Here is a 10,235-nt window from a genome sequence, read left to right on the forward strand (position 1 = left end):
TTGTTGCCAATATAACAAAGATCCACAGAATTGTAACTAACAGAATCAACTATCATGAAAATACCCCTCTCAAGGGGGTGTCGTTTTCATCATTGTGAAAACTGCCATCCCCCCGGATGGACTACCCAAGCTCAGAGATTAGCAGTAATAGTCACCGGACATTTTCCACATCCTCAAAGCCACACAGTTTATTGTTTTGATTGAGGCAACAGGTCTAGTCAAGTCTCAGACAGGGTCAAGCCAAGAATTTCCCAAAGGGATTCCATATCTAGACACCCAAAGTCCTGAGGGGCTTTTTCACCAACAATGCATTTGGATGCTCACTAATAGTAACCTAAATTGTTCCCCCAAAACACTGAGGCTGCAATCCTATCCGCACTTTCCTGGGAGTAGGTTCCATTGAACACTAGGTCTTACTTCTGAGTAGACATGCATAGGATTCTACTGTTATTCACCTACCATTGCAACTGGGGACTACATTAGCATAAACACTCTGGTGAATTATCAGTATAGAGTAGATGACACTGTATGTACCCAATGCCTATCATGGTAGCTGTAAAAATTCCTGTTCATCTCTGAGATAACTGGCTAATCTTAAACCAACTGAGAGCACAATCCTAAGGTGCTCTTGGGCCAGTGCAAGTCTCTTGCACCTGCCCCCAGATGTCACAAAAGTACCATAAGGCACTTCTGCGCCACCAGGAGAGTCGGCAGGCTGGAGTATAGAGCTGTGCTGGCCTCCAGAGGTTGAATCTGGCCTCCATAACACCAGCCCAAGGTATGTTTGCACCACCAGTGGGCTGCTGGTGCTGGAGGATGGGGGGAGGGTATTCCAGGGGCATTCTAGGGGCATTCCAGAGAGGGGTAGGGCAGGCAGCAGGCAGACTTGTGGGAGGTCTTGAGCCCAGGAGGGGTGCAGGATCTGACCAGGATCTGATACTTAGGCCAGTTCCTAACTCCCCTCCTGGGTGCTCACAATTTTAAGTTGTGCAGATCTGAGCAGTCCCATAGGAGTGGCTGTTGCACGGCACAGAGTAAGGGGATGGATTCCCTTTGCTCCGAGATGCACTGCAACCCGGCCCAACCCGGCCCTGGATGCAGCATAAGTCAGCTGGCCTGCCTGCTCCTGGGCAGGTTAGGATTGGGCTGTAAGACAGGGTGGGTGAGTAGATGCCCAATTAGTTTTAAAAATGATGAGGCAGTGGGCAGATGCGTGTTCCACCAGAAGGACAGCCCCAACAGGATTCAGCCATAAGAATATGATGCAGTATGTGTTCAGTTGCGTAGCTAGGTTATTTGACACCCGGGACCCATAAATTTTTTCACCCCATATGGCATAATTAATTAATTAATTAATTGTTCATTCATTCACATTTTATACCACCCTTCCTCTAAGCAGTTCTGGGTGGTGCACATGGTTCCTCCCCTTATTTTGTCCACACAACAACCCTGTGAGGTAGGTGAGACTGAGAGACAGTAATAGTCATGACATGAAATGAATAATAATTGTTGGCAACCTTCAGTCTCGAGAGACTATGGTATCGCGCTCTGAAAGGTGGTTTTGGAACATCGTCTAGTGTGGCTGAAAAGGCCAATTCGGGAGTGACAATCCCTTCCACACCGGGAGCAAGTGCAGTCTGACAGACGGAAAGCTCTTCAACCTCTCCAGACTGAGAGCAAAGTCCAAAGTCCAGCTGAATAATAATAATGACCAGAAAATAAATGCAGTGAATATTTCTCCACAAGCAATGGATGAAATTCTGCATCAAATGGTATATAACATGATGGTATTATTCCTAAAAGTCACTGTTTCCACAATTTTGGTCACTAGGGTGTCACCCACCCACCCCCCCCCCAATGTCTCATTGGCCTGTTTTGAGTTAAGGCAGTGGTTCTCAAACTTTTAACACTGGGACCCACTTTTTACAATGTCAATCTGTCTGGGACCCACTGGAAGTGATGTCATGACTGGAAGTGACATCATCAAGCAAAATAAAATAAATAATTATAAATAATTAACGAAAAGAGATTAAATATGGGGAAGCCAGCCCTGTTTCACCTAGTGAATTTTCTCTGTAGCCTGCCTGCAATAACACCCCCGCCCCCCCCACACACACAAATATCAGTGAGATTTTCAGCCCTCCCCGGTGCCCAGTTAAGTGTCAAAGTTAAGAACATAAGAACAGCCCCACTGGATCAGGCCATAGGCCCATCTAGTCCACCTTCCTGTATCTCACAGCGGCCAACCAAATGCCCCAGGGAGCACACCAGATTACAAGAGACCTGCATCCTGGTGCCCTCCCTTGCATTGGCATTCTGACATAGCCCATTTCTAAAATCAGGATGTTGCACATACACATCATGGTTTGTAACCCATAATGGATTTTTCCTCCAGAAACTTGTCCAATCCCCTTTTAAAGGCATCCAGGCCAGATGCCGTCACATCCTGCAGCAAGGAGTTCCACAGACCAACCACACGCTGAGTAAAGAAATTTTTTCTTTTGTCTGTCCTAACCTTCCCAACACTCAATTTTAGTGGATGTCGCCTAGTTCTGGTGTTACGTGAGAGTGTAAAGAGCATCTCTCTAGCCACTATCCTTCCCATGCATAATTTTGTATGTCTCAATCATGTCCCCCCTCAGGCGTCTCTTTTCTAGGTTGAAGAGGCCCAAACGCCATAGCCTTTCCTCATAAGGAAGGTGCCTCAGCCCCGTAATCATCTTAGTTGCTCTCTTTTGCAACTTTTCCATTTCCACTATGTCTTATTTGAGATGCAGCAACCAGAACTGGACACAATACTCCAGGTGTGGCCTTACCATAGATTTGTACAACGGCATTATAATATTAGCCGTTGTGTTCTCAATACCTTTCCTAATGATCCCAAGCATAGAATTGGCCTTCTTCACTGCCGCCGCACATTGGGTCGACACTTTCATCGACCTGTCCACCACCACCCCAAGATCTCTCTCCTGATCTGTCACAGACAGCTCAGAATATTTCAAGCACATCACATATCACTTTCATCAGATTGGGACCATGCAGCTAGCCTTGCATTCCCTTTTGCCTGACTTGACCAGGAGCCAAGGTGCATTTGCTTACTCACGAGTAAATGTGACCATGTGGCTTACTTTCATTTTCCATAGGGCTCAATACATTTGTCTGCTTGGAGGAAGGTACTTCCTTCTTGGGTGTTTTTTTTTTTGGGCTGCTTTCATTGGATAGGAACCATTCTGGTGTTGTTGGATTCTTCTCAGCCTGCCCTTTCTGACGGGCTAAGGCAAGTTCACCTATTTGCAAATAAACACGTGATATGGCTCAGTTTCACTTTCCATAGGGCTCCATGCATTTTTTTGTTTCCAGTTTTTTGGCCATATCTTTTGATGGAAAGGAGATATTTCACTCCGGTTTCTTCCATTGCATTCTGCTGGAAATTCCACATCCAACAGTATATGGGATGATGGGGTTATTCCTAACCTCCACAATGTTAGCGATGTTGGGTCATTTGTGGTGTCACACCCCCCCAAGGCTGGTACCTGGGGCAGACCGCCACCCCACCCCTCGCTAGCTATGCCACTGTATGTGTTGAAGCTCAATAAAATTGTTGCCCATTTGTAATACAAACCCTTTGTTTTGTGTTTTTTGAGGTCTCCAAGCAATTGTACTTTGCCTTCTCAAGCTGCCATTTTGCAACCATGCTGTATCTTTCCAAGGTATCGCTTTGCACTGGTAATTCCCAAAGCTCTGGCAAAACAAAATAAAAGCTTGGAGGACTAAAGTCTACCCATCCCTGCAGTATAGTATTTTACTGTTCTATATATCCAACAGAAATTACACTGAACTCTGGAGTCCTCAGGGGGAAAAATGAACCTTTTGTTCCAAAGCAAGCAATAGATACCAAAGGTAAAACAGTCATACCATTAAATGAGTAAATAAATGCAACTTATTTTTTTTAATAATTATCGACTCTTTAAAACACACACACACACACACACACACACACACACACACTTCCTATTTACTTATATAGTCTAAATACAGACTCTGAAACACTGAGTCATGGTTGGGATTTGACTGCCCCAGGTAATTCTGTTTAAACAATAGAAGTACATATTAGAAAGCCAACGCTGGACAACAAAAACACAATTTTAACAACCGTAACCTAGAATGGGAGCTGTAAATAAACACAGGTGCTGATTAGGTAACAGAATAAAACAATTGTGTTCAGTACACCTCCCATTCTATTCAACTACAAAACACCCATTGAATCTAATATAGCTGGATTGCATCCATAATTAGCAGGCTTGTGTTTTAACAAGACTGACATTTGAAGATTTTCTTGTTCCCTGCTATTCTAAAATTAACATGCCTGAAATGAACCTATGGACCTTTTTTCCCCTTCTAATTTAGAATCAAAATTATACTCTTGTCACTTTCTGTCTTTGTGCATTTTAAGCCACATGTAGCCTTCTACGTGTGCACCACATCTTACCTTTGTCCTCAGTCTTTGAAATTCCAGCTATCTTATTGCTCCTTTGGATTTCAATTAACATTGTGAAACTTGAACTAAAAATAGTTTACGACATGGTATTCTTTTCCACTGGGAAACGAATGACTTCCATTGTCTTTTAAAGAGGATTCCTAGAACTGAAGCATATAGGCTTGTTTCTCCTTCAAAGATTAGTCACTCACAGCACAATCCTTTATTTCCCCATTAATTAGTAAGAGAGTAAAAACATGTTGGGGGGAGGGAACTATCCAGAAACTGGGCTCCTCAACTGCAGGTATTGGATTTTGAAACAATGGCCAGTCCTTTTCCAAGATGATCAAATCAATGGCACGTAAAAGGCTCAACACATTATGTGGTCACTTCCAGGTGCTTAGGCCTTGCTTGTGGACACTAACAAGGTTTAGAAGATGTGCCCCGTCAAAGGATAAGAGCAGAGTAAACCGTTCTCTTCAAAAGTTTCTACCAAGTAGTGGGAATACAGCAAGACCTCACGTAAAGTTGTTGGAAATTGCAACTTTTAACTGAAACGACTTACAATGAAACCAATTTTACCGTAGGTTAATTGATATACATAAACAAGAGTTATATTCCTATTGCATATTTCTGGACACAAAAGTATCACCAAACTTCTAAATAAAGACCCAAACACTTCTAATATTAAACGTTGAAATAAATGTGAGCTTTCTGGGCTGGAGAAAACATACACTGACATGGGGAGAACCAGTGACGTAAAAGGGCTTAAGGGCACTCTGGGAAGGGCGAAGCAGTGACATCACCCTCTGCTTCACAGCACTGCCCTCTGCACTGTCCCCCTGTGTCACTCCGTCATAAACCCCTCTGTTGGAAAAGGCTGCATTTCTGAGCCAAATGGACACAGGGGAGGGCAGGAGGGTCGAACTTGCTTTTGCTGCTGCTGCTGTCACTTTCGTCTTCATCGTTATTGCTGCTCTTCGCCTTCGTAAGTACATGCCCCACCCCAACCAGTGCCTGGGGCACACGCCCCACCCCCACGCCACCAAAGATATGCCTCTGGGGAGAATGTGCAAACTTCTCACAGATAGTGACCCCCGGCGGGAATCGATTTTTTTTTTCTCAACAACTTTTAAGCAAACCACTTATAACAAAATGACTTTGAACAAGGACTTGCCGTATATCAGAACAGGCTGCTACATCAGGCTTTTTACCCTTGTTGTTGGCATCCTTCAGTCTCGGAAGACTATGGTGTCACACTCTGAATGGTGGCTGTGGAACAGAGTATCCTCTCCAGTGCGCGAAGCCTGGGTAAAGTAGGTATGGAGGATAGGCTGTTACCCATGCAGCAAATCCCCCCTCTCCATGTCGCTGAAATGGTCCAATGGAAAGGCAGAGGCCAATACGGTTGGATCCAGCGGCATTGCAGGAGTTGCCAGAACGTGACTGTGTTCAGCCACAAACTGCCTCAGGGACTCTGGCTCCGGATTTTGCCTCAAGGTTGACTCCTGAAGCCTTTTCCGTAACTGGATGTAGCCACAAGGCAGTGGAGGATTGGGATCAGAGTTTTCCTTCTCTCAGATGAGCTGCCTTCCCAGGCTGAAGAGTCCCATCTACCTGGTGGCTGTTTAGTCGCCTATTACGACAAGTACAGCCAAACTGAGGGCCTATTCTAATCCCCAGCCCCCAGGGGATTTTTACCCTTAAAGGGCACTAAAGGGTGAGAAGGGACCTGTGGACATTGCTAACTACTCAAGCTGCAATAGTCTTCATTGATATGCAACTACAATGGTAGATGACAAATTTTATTCAGATAGTGAATGCAATTTTAGGGTTGGGGGAGAACTGATGCAACATTTCAACTTGCGCACCCTACTTCTAGAAAATAGCATACTACCTATTTCCTGTCTCTTGCATTTTGGTCCTGTTCTTTGTAAATCTGCCAGCTTGGATAAAATGTGTCTCAAAGCAAGGCTGTCATTACTCGGAAATATAAATGTGATCATTCAGTGCTGCCCTCCTTTCCTCTAGATACCTCTTGTGCATTTTGCTCCCAGGATGTGGTACACAGGCTTGCTTCCCTTCCCAGAGCTAATTCTATCTCATCATTTGCTGCATTTGTTTTTTTTTTTTTTTCCCCAGAAAATCAGAATGGAGATGTTTTCAGATTTTAGGATGCATACAATCATTAACTCACAGGGCAAGAACTCACTGGAAAATCTGTACAGCTACGTGAACAGGCAGCATGTAAATCACATTTAAAAGGAAACACAGAAGCCTTCCTGTAAATGTAATTATGTCCATAAAGAGCCAAATGGTTTAGGGGCTGATCATACCATACCATACCCCCATGAGGATAGGGTTAAACTCAAGTGAAGTCTGAAGCAAAACTGTCTTTGTAGTCAGATCAGTTCACAGAAGACAATGATTCAATCTGTCAGCACACCCCAACTATATATATTTCAGTTGCTTAGCCTCTCTGACAGGTTGTAGTCAGGGGAGATTTAGAATTGTGAATGTTAACCCTGAGTTACCAAGTGCAGTGTTTAGGAAGATGGGATGTGATTATTGGATAAATACCCCGACTCTTTACCTTCTTTGAAATTGCTAAAGGTTACAGAATGGTGCTCCAGAGCAACTGGATTTTAACCATTGATCACTTTCTTGGAAAAGTCTACGGCAAATAGAAGAGAGGTTGGCAACCTTCAGTCTCGAAAGACTATGGTATAAGCCTACAGCACCTGGTATTCCCAGGCGGTCTCCCATCCAAGTACTAACCAGGCTGGACCCTGCTTAGCTTCCGAGATCAGATGAGATCAGGCATGTGCAGGGTAACAGTTGCTGCAACAATAGAAGAGAAAGAGCATGAGTTTAAGCCAAAGAAATTCTATCAGGTTTGTTTTGGAAGGATATTGGGTTAGAAACAAAGGATGGGACCCAAAAATCATCACAACTCATTCCACATGCCTGAGGAAACGTTGAACTTCTGTTTCGCAATGTCAACCCACAAGCTGCTTTTGAAACAGAAGTGCTTTTCAAAAGCTTGTGATATTTTAGGGTTTTTAGGGTTGGGTTGGGGGAGAACTGATGCAACTGATGCACCCCCAAACAAATAGACAATAGAACAAGCAATTCGGCACACTGTATCATAGGTTTTGCCTTCAAATTCCATGCAATTTACCATTGTTGCCTCCTTGCCAGCATGTTGAACAAGAGGAAAATGGATTTGCAAGGTTCTTGCCCACAAATAGAGGGTCTGGTCTAGAGGGTAGAGCCTCCATTTGCCTGAAGATTAACATCCACAAGGTCGCCAGTTCGAGGCCACCGGCACCGTGCGACCTTGAAGCAGCCGGCAAGCTGCAGCTGAGCTGTTCCATCTGCTCGGAGCGTGGGAGGATGGAGGCCAGAATGTTAAACCAGATCGGAGTGTAACATCTTGAATGTGGTGGTTCTTGAAAGAGAGAACCTTCTTTCAATTTGTAAAAATCCCTGCGTGGATTTAATAAGCCTGCCTGTGTAAACCGCCTTGAATAAAGTCTTGAATAAAGACCAAGAAAGGCGGTATATAAATACTGTATATTATTATTATATTATTAGAGATGGGGAGAATATTTAAAGCAGTGGTGGTCCATGAAGATAATATCTGCTTGAGTGCTGGTGAGAAGAGTCAAGTGGAGATTTAGCCCACCTCAAGCAGACACCACTTTGATTCTGATTCATTCCCTGCTTGAACCTTCTCTTCCACAAAAAAGAAAAGAAAAAGCTTACCATGAAAAAGGGGAGTTGCTTAGGAATCCCCCCAGAAGTCACACATGACACAGATGTTGGCAGAAAATAGGAGATCAGGTGTCAGCCCTTAGGCTAATGAGAGTTGAGGGAAAAGCAGAACTGGTTCTCAGAGGCTACCTGGCTTGGAAATACAGGCTGATTAGCCCCCAGGCTTGAATTGGTATGCCCACCTTATTGGTTCCCCAGTTAGGTGGGGCATTTCAGCTTCTTTGACCCCCTTTATAGGCTTTGGCCATGACAAAGCTGGGCAAATGGTGAGGTGAATCCAGGTTCAGAGCCAGGGCATTCACCCAGTTGAGGGCTTGGATAGGTCTGCTGTATTGTCCCAGGTAGATGGGGGGGGGTAGAGCTGGTGGGACCTGCTGCATTCACCAGCTGAGTTTGACAACAATAACCGTAAACCATAGGCCTAGTTTTCTGTTAATATCTGTGTCACATGTGATTTGATACAGTCAGAAAGCTGAGAAACAGGGCACGTGCAAAACTTATAATAATTATCTTGACCTGCCTTCAGCTTGCTCAGGCACCAGTCATGTGCCCAGCCTGACCTGATGTCTCGTGCAGGTTGGCACTGGGCAAAGGACACTGCCCACATACATGAGAGTGGCATTGCTCCAGACTCACTGCAATCTGCCATCAGCCCTGTCCTGCACTCAAGACATCATCACCACGAGTTTAGCCTCAGTGCAAAGAGAGGGAGAAGGCAAGTGGACCTCTGAGTTTTTGGAGGAGAGGGAGGACTCTGAGTTGTGATGAGGAGAGGAGGAGGAGGATGAGAAGGTAAGTGTACTCTTTCTAACTCTTGTCTTCTAACCTTAAATCAACATTGAAATTTAGCTTACCTTTAGCTTAACCTAAGCTTTACCTAAGTTAGCACCTAATCTAACCAGAGGGAGGGAGTTTAAGGTTCAGCAAGTTGGAGCACAGGAGCTAGGTGAGGGCAATAAAAATATATACGTGAGTGAGTACATAGGTCTACTCTGAGCAGGAGCGGAATCCTACTCATGAGTAAGGGCCCAAGGTACAGGCACTTGGAAAAGTAAATAAAACATAGGAGGATAAAGTAGAAAGCAAGTTTTTCTACTTTGTTTAAATTAACCCTATACTTAACCCAAGTTAAACTTAATCCAAGTTAGAACATAATCTAAAGGTTCAGTAAATTGGGACACAGGATCTAGGTGAGAGCAATCAATCAAATCAATCAATCAATAATTTAAATAAAGGTGCACACTTAATAAAAGCAGGAGGTATAATTTAGATAGGAAGCTAGAGTCCAAACTAAACAAAGAAAAGGGTAACAGGGGGAGAAAATACACTTGGTGTCTATTTTTATAAACAGGGCAAAACAGGATTTAAACCTTTAGTGTGTAAGTTCTGCCAAGCCCAAAAAACTCTTAAACTAGTGCCATTTAAACTCAAATAAAAAGCAGCTTGAGGTTAAAAAACAGTCCAGCCTCAGAGAACTGAAGTAGGAGGGTAAGAACCTAGGAAGGGCCAGTTCCCACCCAGCCAGGGCAATTTAGCTTAGCATAGTAATAAATGTAGCAATTTAGCAAATTAGCATAGTCATTGTTCCTTAGGAGGTGATAAGAGCCCCATTAGTCAAATCCAAGCACCCCATTCAGGAGCCTACAGAGTAGATTAGGCCCATCAGTTGCCTTTTCTCTTTCTAATCTTTTGTAATCTCACCTGGGAAGACCAGCCCCCTTTCAATCATCAAGGAGGGAGGGAGGAGGAGCTAGCTAGGGGTATAAAGCCAGCGCTTGCCGCTGCATGAGCCCTCTACAGAAGCGTGCGTGGCCTCTGGAGCACCCAGTGCCTTGGCAACAAAGTGCCAGGTAAGGCACCACGAGTTTAGCCTCAGTGTGAGTTCAGCAGCAGGGCAAGGAGCCAAAGGCCCCAGACAATGTCCTTCTCTTCCCTTGAGAAGAGGGCAGCAAACCAGTGAAGGGTTTTTAACTACCCCTAA

At 44.4% G+C, this 10,235-nt stretch overlaps 1 pseudogene; it reads right to left on the reverse strand.

Annotated features, from left to right (window-relative positions):
* Positions 1-7,206: 7,206 nt before the first annotated feature.
* On the reverse strand, positions 7,207-7,326 carry LOC136650407 (5S ribosomal RNA; annotated as a pseudogene).
* Between the last annotated feature and the right edge of the window lie 2,909 nt (positions 7,327-10,235).

The sequence above is a fragment of the Tiliqua scincoides genome, chromosome 4 (genome assembly GCF_035046505.1).
Source record: "Tiliqua scincoides isolate rTilSci1 chromosome 4, rTilSci1.hap2, whole genome shotgun sequence".
In the NCBI taxonomy this organism is placed as follows: domain Eukaryota; kingdom Metazoa; phylum Chordata; class Lepidosauria; order Squamata; family Scincidae; genus Tiliqua; species Tiliqua scincoides.